The sequence below is a fragment of the Salmo salar genome, chromosome 01 (genome assembly GCF_965601325.2).
Source record: "Salmo salar chromosome 01, fSalSal1, whole genome shotgun sequence".
Taxonomy (NCBI): Eukaryota; Metazoa; Chordata; class Actinopteri; order Salmoniformes; family Salmonidae; genus Salmo; species Salmo salar.
The window spans coordinates 113,664,980-113,683,173 of NC_138291.1; the positions used below are offsets into that span (position 1 = coordinate 113,664,980).

General features: G+C 44.1%; 1 protein-coding gene across 1 annotated transcript in view; it reads right to left on the reverse strand.

Moving 5' to 3' along the window:
* Window positions 1-18,194, reverse strand: part of LOC106594748 (transcription elongation regulator 1-like protein) — a 361,745-nt gene that overhangs the window by 197,335 nt on the left and 146,216 nt on the right. The gene's annotated exons all lie outside the window — the stretch shown is intronic.

Below are 18,194 nucleotides of genomic sequence, written 5' to 3' on the forward strand. Positions count from 1 at the left end.
CTGACTAAAACAGTCTTCATCACACACACTGACAGGCTAGTGGTCTGACTAAAACAGACTTCATACACACTCTGACAGGCTAGTGGTCTGATTAAAACAGTCTTCATCACACACTCTGACAGGCTAGTGGTCTGATTAAAACAGTCTTCATCACACACTCTGACAGGCTAGCGGTCTGACTAAAACAGTCTTCATCACACACTCTGACAGGATAGCGGTCTGACTAAAACAGTCTTCATCACACACTGACAGGCTAGCGGTCTGAGTAAAACAGTCTTCATACACACTCTGACAGGCTAGTGGTGTGATTAAAACAGTCTTCATCACACAATCTGACAGGCTAGTGGTCTGAGTAAAACAGTCTTCATACACACTCTGACAGGCTAGTGGTGTGATTAAAACAGTCTTCATCACACACTCTGACAGGCTAGTGGTGTGATTAAAACAGTCTTCATCACACACTCTGACAGGCTAGTGGTGTGATTAAAACAGTCTTCATCATACACACTGACAGGCTAGTGGTCTGATTAAAACAGTCTTCATCACACTGACAGGCTAGTGGTCTGACTAAAACCGTCTTCATACACATTCTTGACAGGCTAGTGGTCTGACTACAACAGTCTTCATCACACACTGACAGGCTAGTGGTCTGACTAAAACAGTCTTCATCACACACTCTGACAGGCTAGTGGTCTGATTAAAACAGTCTTCATACACACTCTGACAGGCTAGTGGTCTGACTAAAACAGTCTTCATCACACACTCTGACAGGCAAGTGGTCTGACTAAAGCACTAAAGCAGTCTTCATCACACACACTGACAGGCTAGTGGTCTGACTAAAACAGTCTTCATCACACACACTGACAGACTAGTGGTCTGAGTAAAACAGTCTTCATACACACTTTGACAGGCTAGTGGTCTGACTAAAACAGTCTTCATCACACTGACAGGCTAGTGGTCTGACTAAAACAGTCTTCATCACACACTCTGACAGGCTAGTGGTCTGACTAAAACAGTCTTCATACACACTCTGACAGGCTAGTGGTCTGACTAAAACAGTCTTCATCACACACTCTGTCAGGCTAGTGGTCTGACTAAAACAGTCTTCATCACACACTCTGACAGGCTAGTGGTCTGACTAAAACAGTCTTCATCACACACTGACAGGCTAGTGGTCTGAGTAAAACAGTCTTCATACACACTCTGACAGGCTAGTGGTCTGACTAAAACAGTCTTCATCACACACTCTGACAGGCTAGTGGTCTGATTAAAACAGTCTTCATACACACTCTGACAGGCTAGTGGTCTGACTAAAACAGTCTTCATCACACACTCTGACAGGCAAGTGGTCTGACTAAAGCACTAAAGCAGTCTTCATCACACACACTGACAGGCTAGTGGTCTGACTAAAACAGTCTTCATAACACACACTGACAGACTAGTGGTCTGAGTAAAACAGTCTTCATACACACTCTGACAGGCTAGTGGTCTGACTAAAACAGTCTTCATCACACACTCTGACAGGCTAGTGGTGTGATTAAAACAGTCTTCATACACACTCTGACAGGCTAGTGGTCTGACTAAAACAGTCTTCATCACACACTCTGACAGGCTAGTGGTCTGACTAAAACAGTCTTCATCACACACTCTGACAGGCTAGTGGTCTGATTAAAACAGTCTTCATCACACACTCTGACAGGCTAGTGGTCTGATTAAAACAGTCTTCATCACACACTCTGACAGGCTAGTGGTCTGATTAAAACAGTCTTCATCACACTCTGACAGGCTAGTGGTCTGACTAAAACAGTCTTCATCACACACTCTGACAGGCTAGTGGTCTGAGTAAAACAGTCTTCATCACACACTCTGACAGGCTAGTGGTCTGACTAAAACAGTCTTCATACACACTCTGACAGGCTAGTGGTCTGATTAAAACAGTCTTCATCACACACTTTGACAGGCTAGTGGTCTGATTAAAACAGTCTTCATCACACTCTGACAGGCTAGTGGTCTGACTAAAACAGTCTTCATCACACACTCTGACAGGCTAGTGGTCTGAGTAAAACAGTCTTCATACACACTCTGACAGGCTAGTGGTCTGACTAAAACAGTCTTCATCACACACTCTGACAGGCAAGTGGTCTGACTAAAGCACTAAAGCAGTCTTCATCACACACACTGACAGGCTAGTGGTCTGACTAAAACAGTCTTCATCACACACACTGAGAGACTAGTGGTCTGAGTAAAACAGTCTTCATACACACTGACAGGCTAGTGGTCTGACTAAAACAGTCTTCATCACACACTCTGACAGGCTAGTGGTCTGATTAAAACAGTCTTCATCACACACTCTGACAGGCAAGTGGTCTGACTAAAGCACTAAAGCAGTCTTCATCACACACACTGACAGGCTAGTGGTCTGACTAAAACAGTCTTCATCACACACACTGACAGACTAGTGGTCTGAGTAAAACAGTCTTCATACACACTCTGACAGGCTAGTGGTCTGATTAAAACAGTCTTCATCACACATTCTGACAGGCTAGCGTTCTGACTAAAACAGTCTTCATCACACACTCTGACAGGCTAGCGGTCTGACTAAAACAGTCTTCATCATACACTGACAGAATAGTGGTCTGAGTAAAACAGTCTTCATACACACTCTGACAGGCTAGTGGTCTGATTAAAACAGTCTTCATCACACACTCTGACAGGCTAGTGGTCTGATTAAAACAGTCTTCATCACACTCTGACAGGCTAGTGGTCTGACTAAAACAGTCTTCATCACACACTCTGACAGGCTAGTGGTCTGAGTAAAACAGTCTTCATCACACACTCTGACAGGCTAGTGGTCTGACTAAAACAGTCTTCATACACACTCTGACAGGCTAGTGGTCTGATTAAAACAGTCTTCATCACACACTTTGACAGGCTAGTGGTCTGATTAAAACAGTCTTCATCACACTCTGACAGGCTAGTGGTCTGACTAAAACAGTCTTCATCACACACACTGACAGGCTAGTGGTCTGAGTAAAACAGTCTTCATCACACTCTGACAGGCTAGTGGTCTGACTAAAACAGTCTTCATCACACACTCTGACAGGCTAGTGGTCTGACTAAAACCGTCTTCATACACACTCTTGACAGGCTAGTGGTCTAACTACAACAGTCTTCATCACACACTCTGACAGGCTAGTGGTCTGACTAAAACAGTCTTCATCACACACTCTGACAGGCTAGTGGTCTGATTAAAACAGTCTTCATACACACTCTGACAGGCTAGTGGTCTGACTAAAACAGTCTTCATCACACACTCTGACAGGCAAGTGGTCTGACTAAAGCACTAAAGCAGTCTTCATCACACACACTGACAGGCTAGTGGTCTGACTAAAACAGTCTTCATCACACACACTGAGAGACTAGTGGTCTGAGTAAAACAGTCTTCATACACACTGACAGGCTAGTGGTCTGACTAAAACAGTCTTCATCACACACTCTGACAGGCTAGTGGTGTGATTAAAACAGTCTTCATCACACACTCTGACAGGCTAGTGGTCTGACTAAAACAGTCTTCATCACACACTCTGACAGGCTAGTGGTCTGACTAAAATAGTCTTCATCACACACTCTGACAGGCAAGTGGTCTGACTAAAGCACTAAAGCAGTCTTCATCACACACTGACAGGCTAGTGGTCTGACTAAAACAGTCTTCATCATACACACTGACAGGCTAGTGGTCTGATTAAAACAGTCTTCATCACACACTCTGACAGGCTAGTGGTCTGATTAAAACAGTCTTCATCACACACTCTGACAGGCTAGTGGTCTGATTAAAACATTCTTCATCACACACTCTGACAGGCTAGTGGTCTGATTAAAACAGTCTTCATCACACACTCTGACAGGCTAGTGGTGTGATTAAAACAGTCTTCATCACACACTCTGACAGGCTAGTGGTCTGATTAAAACAGTCTTCATCACACACTCTGACAGGCTAGTGGTCTGAGTAAAACAGTCTTCATCACACACTCTGACAGGCTAGTGGTCTGACTAAAACCGTCTTCATACACACTCTTGACAGGCTAGTGGTCTGACTACAACAGTCTTCATCACACACTGACAGGCAAGTGGTCTGACTAAAACAGTCTTCATCACACACTCTGACAGGCTAGTGGTCTGATTAAAACAGTCTTCATACACACTCTGACAGGCTAGTGGTCTGACTAAAACAGTCTTCATCACACACTCTGACAGGCAAGTGGTCTGACTAAAGAACTAAAGCAGTCTTCATCACACACACTGACAGGCTAGTGGTCTGACTAAAACAGTCTTCATCACACACACTGACAGACTAGTGGTCTGAGTAAAACAGTCTTCATCACACACTCTGACAGGCTAGTGGTGTGATTAAAACAGTCTTCATCACACACTCTGACAGGCTAGCGGTCTGACTAAAACAGTCTTCATCACACACTCTGACAGGCTAGTGGTCTGACTAAAATAGTCTTCATCACACACTCTGACAGGCTACTGGTCTGATTAAAACAGTCTTCATCACACACTCTGACAGGCAAGTGGTCTGACTAAAGCACTAAAGCAGTCTTCATCACACACTGACAGGCTAGTGGTCTGACTAAAATAGTCTTCATCACACACTCTGACAGGCTACTGGTCTGATTAAAACAGTCTTCATCACACACTCTGACAGGCAAGTGGTCTGACTAAAGCACTAAAGCAGTCTTCATCACACACTGACAGGCTAGTGGTCTGACTAAAACAGTCTTCATCATACACACTGACAGGCTAGTGGTCTGATTAAAACAGTCTTCATCACACTCTGACAGGCTAGTGGTCTGATTAAAACAGTCTTCATCACACACTCTGACAGGCTAGTGGTGTGATTAAAACAGTCTTCATCACACACTCTGACAGGCTAGTGGTCTGATTAAAACAGTCTTCATCACACACTCTGACAGGCTAGTGGTCTGATTAAAACAGTCTTCATCACACACTCTGACAGGCTAGTGGTGTGATTAAAACAGTCTTCATCACACAATCTGACAGGCTAGTGGTCTGACTAAAACAGTCTTCATCATACACACTGACAGGCTAGTGGTCTGATTAAAACAGTCTTCATCACACTCTGACAGGCTAGTTGTCTGACTAAAACAGTCTTCATCACACACTCTGACAGGCTAGTGGTCTGATTAAAACAGTCTTCATCACACTCTGACAGGCTAGCGGTCTGACTAAAACAGTCTTCATCATACACTGACAGAATAGTGGTCTGAGTAAAACAGTCTTCATACACACTCTGACAGGCTAGTGGTCTGATTAAAACAGTCTTCATCACACACTCTGACAGGCTAGTGGTCTGATTAAAACAGTCTTCATCACACTCTGACAGGCTAGTGGTCTGACTAAAACAGTCTTCATCACACACTCTGACAGGCTAGTGGTCTGAGTAAAACAGTCTTCATCACACACTCTGACAGGCTAGTGGTCTGACTAAAACAGTCTTCATACACACTCTGACAGGCTAGTGGTCTGATTAAAACAGTCTTCATCACACACTTTGACAGGCTAGTGGTCTGATTAAAACAGTCTTCATCACACTCTGACAGGCTAGTGGTCTGACTAAAACAGTCTTCATCACACACACTGACAGGCTAGTGGTCTGAGTAAAACAGTCTTCATCACACTCTGACAGGCTAGTGGTCTGACTAAAACAGTCTTCATCACACACTCTGACAGGCTAGTGGTCTGACTAAAACCGTCTTCATACACACTCTTGACAGGCTAGTGGTCTAACTACAACAGTCTTCATCACACACTCTGACAGGCTAGTGGTCTGACTAAAACAGTCTTCATCACACACTCTGACAGGCTAGTGGTCTGATTAAAACAGTCTTCATACACACTCTGACAGGCTAGTGGTCTGACTAAAACAGTCTTCATCACACACTCTGACAGGCAAGTGGTCTGACTAAAGCACTAAAGCAGTCTTCATCACACACACTGACAGGCTAGTGGTCTGACTAAAACAGTCTTCATCACACACACTGAGAGACTAGTGGTCTGAGTAAAACAGTCTTCATACACACTGACAGGCTAGTGGTCTGACTAAAACAGTCTTCATCACACACTCTGACAGGCTAGTGGTGTGATTAAAACAGTCTTCATCACACACTCTGACAGGCTAGTGGTCTGACTAAAACAGTCTTCATCACACACTCTGACAGGCTAGTGGTCTGACTAAAATAGTCTTCATCACACACTCTGACAGGCAAGTGGTCTGACTAAAGCACTAAAGCAGTCTTCATCACACACTGACAGGCTAGTGGTCTGACTAAAACAGTCTTCATCATACACACTGACAGGCTAGTGGTCTGATTAAAACAGTCTTCATCACACACTCTGACAGGCTAGTGGTCTGATTAAAACAGTCTTCATCACACACTCTGACAGGCTAGTGGTCTGATTAAAACATTCTTCATCACACACTCTGACAGGCTAGTGGTCTGATTAAAACAGTCTTCATCACACACTCTGACAGGCTAGTGGTGTGATTAAAACAGTCTTCATCACACACTCTGACAGGCTAGTGGTCTGATTAAAACAGTCTTCATCACACACTCTGACAGGCTAGTGGTCTGAGTAAAACAGTCTTCATCACACACTCTGACAGGCTAGTGGTCTGACTAAAACCGTCTTCATACACACTCTTGACAGGCTAGTGGTCTGACTACAACAGTCTTCATCACACACTGACAGGCAAGTGGTCTGACTAAAACAGTCTTCATCACACACTCTGACAGGCTAGTGGTCTGATTAAAACAGTCTTCATACACACTCTGACAGGCTAGTGGTCTGACTAAAACAGTCTTCATCACACACTCTGACAGGCAAGTGGTCTGACTAAAGAACTAAAGCAGTCTTCATCACACACACTGACAGGCTAGTGGTCTGACTAAAACAGTCTTCATCACACACACTGACAGACTAGTGGTCTGAGTAAAACAGTCTTCATCACACACTCTGACAGGCTAGCGGTCTGACTAAAACAGTCTTCATCACACACTCTGACAGGCTAGTGGTCTGACTAAAATAGTCTTCATCACACACTCTGACAGGCTACTGGTCTGATTAAAACAGTCTTCATCACACACTCTGACAGGCAAGTGGTCTGACTAAAGCACTAAAGCAGTCTTCATCACACACTGACAGGCTAGTGGTCTGATTAAAACAGTCTTCATACACACTCTGACAGGCTAGTGGTCTGACTAAAACAGTCTTCATCACACACTCTGACAGGCAAGTGGTCTGACTAAAGAACTAAAGCAGTCTTCATCACACACACTGACAGGCTAGTGGTCTGACTAAAACAGTCTTCATCACACACACTGACAGACTAGTGGTCTGAGTAAAACAGTCTTCATCACACACTCTGACAGGCTAGTGGTGTGATTAAAACAGTCTTCATCACACACTCTGACAGGCTAGCGGTCTGACTAAAACAGTCTTCATCACACACTCTGACAGGCTAGTGGTCTGACTAAAATAGTCTTCATCACACACTCTGACAGGCTACTGGTCTGATTAAAACAGTCTTCATCACACACTCTGACAGGCAAGTGGTCTGACTAAAGCACTAAAGCAGTCTTCATCACACACTGACAGGCTAGTGGTCTGACTAAAATAGTCTTCATCACACACTCTGACAGGCTACTGGTCTGATTAAAACAGTCTTCATCACACACTCTGACAGGCAAGTGGTCTGACTAAAGCACTAAAGCAGTCTTCATCACACACTGACAGGCTAGTGGTCTGACTAAAACAGTCTTCATCATACACACTGACAGGCTAGTGGTCTGATTAAAACAGTCTTCATCACACTCTGACAGGCTAGTGGTCTGATTAAAACAGTCTTCATCACACACTCTGACAGGCTAGTGGTGTGATTAAAACAGTCTTCATCACACACTCTGACAGGCTAGTGGTCTGATTAAAACAGTCTTCATCACACACTCTGACAGGCTAGTGGTCTGATTAAAACAGTCTTCATCACACACTCTGACAGGCTAGTGGTGTGATTAAAACAGTCTTCATCACACAATCTGACAGGCTAGTGGTCTGACTAAAACAGTCTTCATCATACACACTGACAGGCTAGTGGTCTGATTAAAACAGTCTTCATCACACTCTGACAGGCTAGTTGTCTGACTAAAACAGTCTTCATCACACACTCTGACAGGCTAGTGGTCTGATTAAAACAGTCTTCATCACACTCTGACAGGCTAGCGGTCTGACTAAAACAGTCTTCATCATACACTGACAGAATAGTGGTCTGAGTAAAACAGTCTTCATACACACTCTGACACGCTAGTGGTCTGATTAAAACAGTCTTCATCACACACTCTGACAGGCTAGTGGTCTGATTAAAACAGTCTTCATCACACTCTGACAGGCTAGTGGTCTGACTAAAACAGTCTTCATCACACACTCTGACAGGCTAGTGGTCTGAGTAAAACAGTCTTCATCACACACTCTGACAGGCTAGTGGTCTGACTAAAACAGTCTTCATACACACTCTGACAGGCTAGTGGTCTGATTAAAACAGTCTTCATCACACACTTTGACAGGCTAGTGGTCTGATTAAAACAGTCTTCATCACACTCTGACAGGCTAGTGGTCTGACTAAAACAGTCTTCATCACACACACTGACAGGCTAGTGGTCTGAGTAAAACAGTCTTCATCACACTCTGACAGGCTAGTGGTCTGACTAAAACAGTCTTCATCACACACTCTGACAGGCTAGTGGTCTGACTAAAACCGTCTTCATACACACTCTTGACAGGCTAGTGGTCTAACTACAACAGTCTTCATCACACACTCTGACAGGCTAGTGGTCTGACTAAAACAGTCTTCATCACACACTCTGACAGGCTAGTGGTCTGATTAAAACAGTCTTCATACACACTCTGACAGGCTAGTGGTCTGACTAAAACAGTCTTCATCACACACTCTGACAGGCAAGTGGTCTGACTAAAGCACTAAAGCAGTCTTCATCACACACACTGACAGGCTAGTGGTCTGACTAAAACAGTCTTCATCACACACACTGAGAGACTAGTGGTCTGAGTAAAACAGTCTTCATACACACTGACAGGCTAGTGGTCTGACTAAAACAGTCTTCATCACACACTCTGACAGGCTAGTGGTGTGATTAAAACAGTCTTCATCACACACTCTGACAGGCTAGTGGTCTGACTAAAACAGTCTTCATCACACACTCTGACAGGCTAGTGGTCTGACTAAAATAGTCTTCATCACACACTCTGACAGGCAAGTGGTCTGACTAAAGCACTAAAGCAGTCTTCATCACACACTGACAGGCTAGTGGTCTGACTAAAACAGTCTTCATCATACACACTGACAGGCTAGTGGTCTGATTAAAACAGTCTTCATCACACACTCTGACAGGCTAGTGGTCTGATTAAAACAGTCTTCATCACACACTCTGACAGGCTAGTGGTCTGATTAAAACATTCTTCATCACACACTCTGACAGGCTAGTGGTCTGATTAAAACAGTCTTCATCACACACTCTGACAGGCTAGTGGTGTGATTAAAACAGTCTTCATCACACACTCTGACAGGCTAGTGGTCTGATTAAAACAGTCTTCATCACACACTCTGACAGGCTAGTGGTCTGAGTAAAACAGTCTTCATCACACACTCTGACAGGCTAGTGGTCTGACTAAAACCGTCTTCATACACACTCTTGACAGGCTAGTGGTCTGACTACAACAGTCTTCATCACACACTGACAGGCAAGTGGTCTGACTAAAACAGTCTTCATCACACACTCTGACAGGCTAGTGGTCTGATTAAAACAGTCTTCATACACACTCTGACAGGCTAGTGGTCTGACTAAAACAGTCTTCATCACACACTCTGACAGGCAAGTGGTCTGACTAAAGAACTAAAGCAGTCTTCATCACACACACTGACAGGCTAGTGGTCTGACTAAAACAGTCTTCATCACACACACTGACAGACTAGTGGTCTGAGTAAAACAGTCTTCATCACACACTCTGACAGGCTAGCGGTCTGACTAAAACAGTCTTCATCACACACTCTGACAGGCTAGTGGTCTGACTAAAATAGTCTTCATCACACACTCTGACAGGCTACTGGTCTGATTAAAACAGTCTTCATCACACACTCTGACAGGCAAGTGGTCTGACTAAAGCACTAAAGCAGTCTTCATCACACACTGACAGGCTAGTGGTCTGACTAAAATAGTCTTCATCACACACTCTGACAGGCTACTGGTCTGATTAAAACAGTCTTCATCACACACTCTGACAGGCAAGTGGTCTGACTAAAGCACTAAAGCAGTCTTCATCACACACTGACAGGCTAGTGGTCTGACTAAAACAGTCTTCATCATACACACTGACAGGCTAGTGGTCTGATTAAAACAGTCTTCATCACACTCTGACAGGCTAGTGGTCTGATTAAAACAGTCTTCATCACACACTCTGACAGGCTAGTGGTGTGATTAAAACAGTCTTCATCACACACTCTGACAGGCTAGTGGTCTGATTAAAACAGTCTTCATCACACACTCTGACAGGCTAGTGGTCTGATTAAAACAGTCTTCATCACACACTCTGACAGGCTAGTGGTGTGATTAAAACAGTCTTCATCACACAATCTGACAGGCTAGTGGTCTGACTAAAACAGTCTTCATCATACACACTGACAGGCTAGTGGTCTGATTAAAACAGTCTTCATCACACTCTGACAGGCTAGTTGTCTGACTAAAACAGTCTTCATCACACACTCTGACAGGCTAGTGGTCTGATTAAAACAGTCTTCATCACACTCTGACAGGCTAGTGGTCTGACTAAAACAGTCTTCATACACACTCTGACAGGCTAGTGGTCTGATTAAAACAGTCTTCATCACACACTTTGACAGGCTAGTGGTCTGATTAAAACAGTCTTCATACACACTGACAGGCTAGTGGTCTGACTAAAGCACTAAAGCAGTCTTCATCACACACACTGACAGGCTAGTGGTCTGATTAAAACAGTCTTCATCACACACTTTGACAGGCTAGTGGTCTGACTAAAACAGTCTTCATCACACTCTGACAGGCTAGTGGTCTGACTAAAACCGTCTTCATACACACTCTTGACAGGCTAGTGGTCTGACTACAACAGTCTTCATCACACACTGACAGGCAAGTGGTCTGACTAAAACAGTCTTCATCACACACTCTGACAGGCTAGTGGTCTGAGTAAAACAGTCTTCATACACACTCTGACAGGCTAGTGGTCTGACTAAAGAACTAAAGCAGTCTTCATCACACACACTGACAGGCTAGTGGTCTGACTAAAACAGTCTTCATCACACACACTGACAGACTAGTGGTCTGAGTAAAACAGTCTTCATACACACTCTGACAGGCTAGTGGTCTGACTAAAACAGTCTTCATCACACACTCTGACAGGCTAGTGGTCTGATTAAAACAGTCTTCATCACACACTCTGACAGGCAAGTGGTCTGACTAAAGCACTAAAGCAGTCTTCATCACACACACTGACAGGCTAGTGGTCTGAGTAAAACAGTCTTCATACACACTCTGACAGTCTAGTGGTCTGACTAAAACAGTCTTCATCACACACTCTGACAGGCTAGTGGTGTGATTAAAACAGTCTTCATCACACACTGACAGGCTAGCGGTCTGACTAAAACAGTCTTCATCACACAATCTGACAGGCTAGTGGTCTGACTAAAACAGTCTTCATCATACACACTGACAGGCTAGTGGTCTGATTAAAACAGTCTTCATCACACTCTGACAGGCTAGTTGTCTGACTAAAACAGTCTTCATCACACTCTGACAGGCTAGTGGTCTGACTAAAACAGTCTTCATCACACACTCTGACAGGCTAGTGGTCTGAGTAAAACAGTCTTCATCACACACTGACAGGCTAGTGGTCTGAGTAAAACAGTCTTCATCACACACTCTGACAGGCTAGTGGTCTGACTAAAACAGTCTTCATACACACTCTGACAGGCTAGTGGTCTGATTAAAACAGTCTTCATACACACTCTGACAGGCTAGTGGTCTGACTAAAACAGTCTTCATCACACACTCTGACAGGCTAGTGGTCTGATTAAAACAGTCTTCATCACACACTGACAGGCAAGTGGTCTGACTAAAGCACTAAAGCAGTCTTCATCACACACACTGACAGGCTAGTGGTCTGATTAAAACAGTCTTCATCACACACTTTGACAGGCTAGTGGTCTGACTAAAACAGTCTTCATCACACTCTGACAGGCTAGTGGTCTGACTAAAACAGTCTTCATCACACACTAACAGGCTAGTGGTCTGACTTAAACCGTCTTCATACACACTCTTGACAGGCTAGTGGTCTGACTACAACAGTCTTCATCACACACTCTGACAGGCTAGTGGTCTGACTAAAATAGTCTTCATACACACTCTGACAGGCTAGTGGTCTGACTAAAACAGTCTTCATACACACTCTGACAGGCTAGTGGTCTGACTAAAACAGTCTTCATCACACACTCTGACAGGCTAGTGGTCTGATTAAAACAGTCTTCATCACACACTCTGACAGGCAAGTGGTCTGACTAAAGCACTAAAGCAGTCTTCATCACACACACTGACAGGCTAGTGGTCTGAGTAAAACAGTCTTCATACACACTCTGACAGGCTAGTGGTCTGACTAAAACAGTCTTCATCACACACTCTGACAGGCTAGTGGTGTGATTAAAACAGTCTTCATCACACACTGACAGGCTAGCGGTCTGACTAAAACAGTCTTCATCACACAATCTGACAGGCTAGTGGTCTGACTAAAACAGTCTTCATCATACACACTGACAGGCTAGTGGTCTGATTAAAACAGTCTTCATCACACTCTGACAGGCTAGTTGTCTGACTAAAACAGTCTTCATCACACACTCTGACAGGCTAGTGGTCTGATTAAAACAGTCTTCATCACACACTCTGACAGGCTAGTGGTCTGATTAAAACAGTCTTCATCACACACTCTGACAGGCTAGTGGTCTGATTAAAACAGTCTTCATCACACTCTGACAGGCTAGTGGTCTGACTAAAACAGTCTTCATCACACACTCTGACAGGCTAGTGGTCTGAGTAAAACAGTCTTCATCACACACTGACAGGCTAGTGGTCTGAGTAAAACAGTCTTCATCACACACTCTGACAGGCTAGTGGTCTGACTAAAACAGTCTTCATACACACTCTGACAGGCTAGTGGTCTGATTAAAACAGTCTTCATCACACACTTTGACAGGCTAGTGGTCTGAGTAAAACAGTCTTCATCACACACTGACAGGCTAGTGGTCTGAGTAAAACAGTCTTCATCACACACTCTGACAGGCTAGTGGTCTGACTAAAACAGTCTTCATCACACACTCTGACAGGCTAGTGGTCTGATTAAAACAGTCTTCATCACACACTGACAGGCAAGTGGTCTGACTAAAGCACTAAAGCAGTCTTCATCACACACACTGACAGGCTAGTGGTCTGATTAAAACAGTCTTCATCACACACTTTGACAGGCTAGTGGTCTGACTAAAACAGTCTTCATCACACTCTGACAGGCTAGTGGTCTGACTAAAACAGTCTTCATCACACACTAACAGGCTAGTGGTCTGACTTAAACCGTCTTCATACACACTCTTGACAGGCTAGTGGTCTGACTACAACAGTCTTCATCACACACTCTGACAGGCTAGTGGTCTGACTAAAATAGTCTTCATCACACACTCTGACAGGCTACTGGTCTGATTAAAACAGTCTTCATACACACTCTGACAGGCTAGTGGTCTGACTAAAACAGTCTTCATCACACACTCTGACAGGCTAGTGGTCTGATTAAAACAGTCTTCATCACACTCTGACAGGCTAGTGGTCTGACTAAAACAGTCTTCATCACACACACTGACAGGCTAGTGGTCTGATTAAAACAGTCTTCATCACACTCTGACAGGCTAGTGGTCTGAGTAAAACAGTCTTCATCACACTCTGACAGGCTAGTGGTCTGACTAAAACAGTCTTCATCACACACTCTGACAGGCTAGTGGTCTGACTAAAACCGTCTTCATACACACTCTTGACAGGCTAGTGGTCTAACTACAACAGTCTTCATAACACACTCTGACAGGCTAGTGGTCTGACTAAAACAGTCTTCATCACACACTCTGACAGGCTAGTGGTCTGATTAAAACAGTCTTCATACACACTCTGACAGGCTAGTGGTCTGACTAAAACAGTCTTCATCACACACTCTGACAGGCTAGTGGTCTGATTAAAACAGTCCTCATCACACACTCTGACAGGCAAGTGGTCTGACTAAAGCACTAAAGCAGTCTTCATCACACACACTGACAGGCTAGTGGTCTGACTAAAACAGTCTTCATCACACACACTGACAGACTAGTGGTCTGAGTAAAACAGTCTTCATACACACTCTGACAGGCTAGTGGTCTGACTAAAACAGTCTTCATCACACACTCTGACAGGCTAGTGGTGTGATTAAAACAGTCTTCATCACACACTCTGACAGGCTAGTGGTCTGACTAAAACAGTCTTCATCACACACTCTGACAGGCTAGTGGTCTGACTAAAACAGTCTTCATCACACACTCTGACAGGCTAGTGGTCTGATTAAAACAGTCTTCATCACACACTCTGACAGGCAAGTGGTCTGACTAAAGCACTAAAGCAGTCTTCATCACACACTGACAGGCTAGTGGTCTGACTAAAGCACTAAAGCAGTCTTCATCACACTCTGACAGGCTAGTGGTGTGATTAAAACAGTCTTCATCACACAATCTGACAGGCTAGTGGTCTGACTAAAACAGTCTTCATCATACACACTGACAGGCTAGTGGTCTGATTAAAACAGTCTTCATCACACACTCTGACAGGCTAGTGGTGTGATTAAAACAGTCTTCATCACACACTCTGACAGGCTAGTGGTCTGATTAAAACAGTCTTCATCACACACTCTGACAGGCTAGTGGTCTGATTAAAACAGTCTTCATCACACACTCTGACAGGCTAGTGGTGTGATTAAAACAGTCTTCATCACACACTCTGACAGGCTAGTGGTCTGACTAAAACAGTCTTCATCACACACTCTGACAGGCTAGTGGTGTGATTAAAACAGTCTTCATCACACACTCTGACAGGCTAGTGGTCTGACTAAAACAGTCTTCATCACACACTCTGACAGGCTAGTGGTCTGACTAAAATAGTCTTCATCACACACTCTGACAGGCTACTGGTCTGATTAAAACAGTCTTCATACACACTCTGACAGGCTAGTGGTCTGACTAAAACAGTCTTCATCACACACTGACAGGCAAGTGGTCTGACTAAAGCACTAAAGCAGTCTTCATCACACACTGACAGGCTAGTGGTCTGACTAAAACAGTCTTCATCATACACACTGACAGGCTAGTGGTCTGATTAAAACAGTCTTCATCACACTCTGACAGGCTAGTTGTCTGACTAAAACAGTCTTCATCACACACTCTGACAGGCTAGTGGTCTGATTAAAACAGTCTTCATCACACACTCTGACAGGCTAGTGGTGTGACTAAAACAGTCTTCATCACACACTCTGACAGGCTAGTGGTCTGATTAAAACAGTCTTCATCACACACTCTGACAGGCAAGTGGTCTGACTAAAGCACTAAAGCAGTCTTCATCACACACTCTGACAGGCTAGTGGTCTGATTAAAACAGTCTTCATCACACACTCTGACAGGCTAGTGGTCTGACTAAAACCGTCTTCATACACACTCTTGACAGGCTAGTGGTCTGACTACAACAGTCTTCATCACACACTGACAGGCAAGTGGTCTGACTAAAACAGTCTTCATCACACACTCTGACAGGCTAGTGGTCTGATTAAAACAGTCTTCATACACACTCTGACAGGCTAGTGGTCTGACTAAAACAGTCTTCATCACACACACTGACAGACTAGTGGTCTGAGTAAAACAGTCTTCATACACACTCTGACAGGCTAGTGGTCTGACTAAAACAGTCTTCATCACACACTCTGACAGGCTAGTGGTGTGATTAAAACAGTCTTCATCACACACTCTGACAGGCTAGTGGTCTGACTAAAACAGTCTTCATCACACACTCTGACAGGCTAGTGGTCTGACTAAAACAGTCTTCATCACACACTCTGACAGGCTAGTGGTCTGATTAAAACAGTCTTCATCACACACTCTGACAGGCAAGTGGTCTGACTAAAGCACTAAAGCAGTCTTCATCACACACTGACAGGCTAGTGGTCTGACTAAAGCACTAAAGCAGTCTTCATCACACTCTGACAGGCTAGTGGTGTGATTAAAACAGTCTTCATCACACAATCTGACAGGCTAGTGGTCTGACTAAAACAGTCTTCATCATACACACTGACAGGCTAGTGGTGTGATTAAAACAGTCTTCATCACACACTCTGACAGGCTAGTGGTCTGACTAAAACAGTCTTCATCACACACTCTGACAGGCTAGTGGTCTGATTAAAACAGTCTTCATACACACTCTGACAGGCTAGTGGTCTGACTAAAACAGTCTTCATCACACACTCTGACAGGCTAGTGGTCTGACTAAAACAGTCTTCATCACACACTCTGACAGGCTAGTGGTCTGATTAAAACAGTCTTCATCACACACTCTGACAGGCAAGTGGTCTGACTAAAGCACTAAAGCAGTCTTCATCACACACACTGACAGGCTAGTGGTCTGACTAAAACAGTCTTCATCACACACACTGACAGACTAGTGGTCTGAGTAAAACAGTCTTCATACACACTCTGACAGGCTAGTGGTGTGATTAAAACAGTCTTCATCACACACTCTGACAGGCTACTGGTCTGATTAAAACAGTCTTCATACACACTCTGACAGGCTAGTGGTCTGACTAAAACAGTCTTCATCACACACTCTGACAGGCTAGTGGTCTGACTAAAACAGTCTTCATCACACACTCTGACAGGCTCGTGGTCTGATTAAAACAGTCTTCATCACACACTCTGACAGGCTAGTGGTGTGATTAAAACAGTCTTCATCACACACTCTGACAGGCTAGTGGTCTGACTAAAACCGTCTTCATACACACTCTTGACAGGCTAGTGGTCTAACTACAACAGTCTTCATCACACACTCTGACAGGCTAGTGGTCTGACTAAAACAGTCTTCATCACACACTCTGACAGGCTAGTGGTCTGATTAAAACAGTCTTCATACACACTCTGACAGGCTAGTGGTCTGACTAAAACAGTCTTCATCACACACTCTGACAGGCTAGTGGTCTGATTAAAACAGTCTTCATCACACACTCTGACAGGCAAGTGGTCTGACTAAAGCACTAAAGCAGTCTTCATCACACACACTGACAGGCTAGTGGTCTGACTAAAACAGTCTTCATCACACACACTGACAGACTAGTGGTCTGAGTAAAACAGTCTTCATACACACTCTGACAGGCTAGTGGTCTGACTAAAACAGTCTTCATCACACACTCTGACAGGCTAGTGGTGTGATTAAAACAGTCTTCATCACACACTCTGACAGGCTAGTGGTCTGACTAAAACAGTCTTCATCACACACTCTGACAGGCTAGTGGTCTGATTAAAACAGTCTTCATCACACACTCTGACAGGCAAGTGGTCTGACTAAAGCACTAAAGCAGTCTTCATCACACACTGACAGGCTAGTGGTCTGACTAAAGCACTAAAGCAGTCTTCATCACACTCTGACAGGCTAGTGGTGTGATTAAAACAGTCTTCATCACACAATCTGACAGGCTAGTGGTCTGACTAAAACAGTCTTCATCATACACACTGACAGGCTAGTGGTCTGATTAAAACAGTCTTCATCACACACTCTGACAGGCTAGTGGTGTGATTAAAACAGTCTTCATCACACACTCTGACAGGCTAGTGGTGTGATTAAAACAGTCTTCATCACACACTCTGACAGGCTAGTGGTCTGACTAAAACAGTCTTCATCACACACTCTGACAGGCTAGTGGTCTGACTAAAATAGTCTTCATCACACACTCTGACAGGCTACTGGTCTGATTAAAACAGT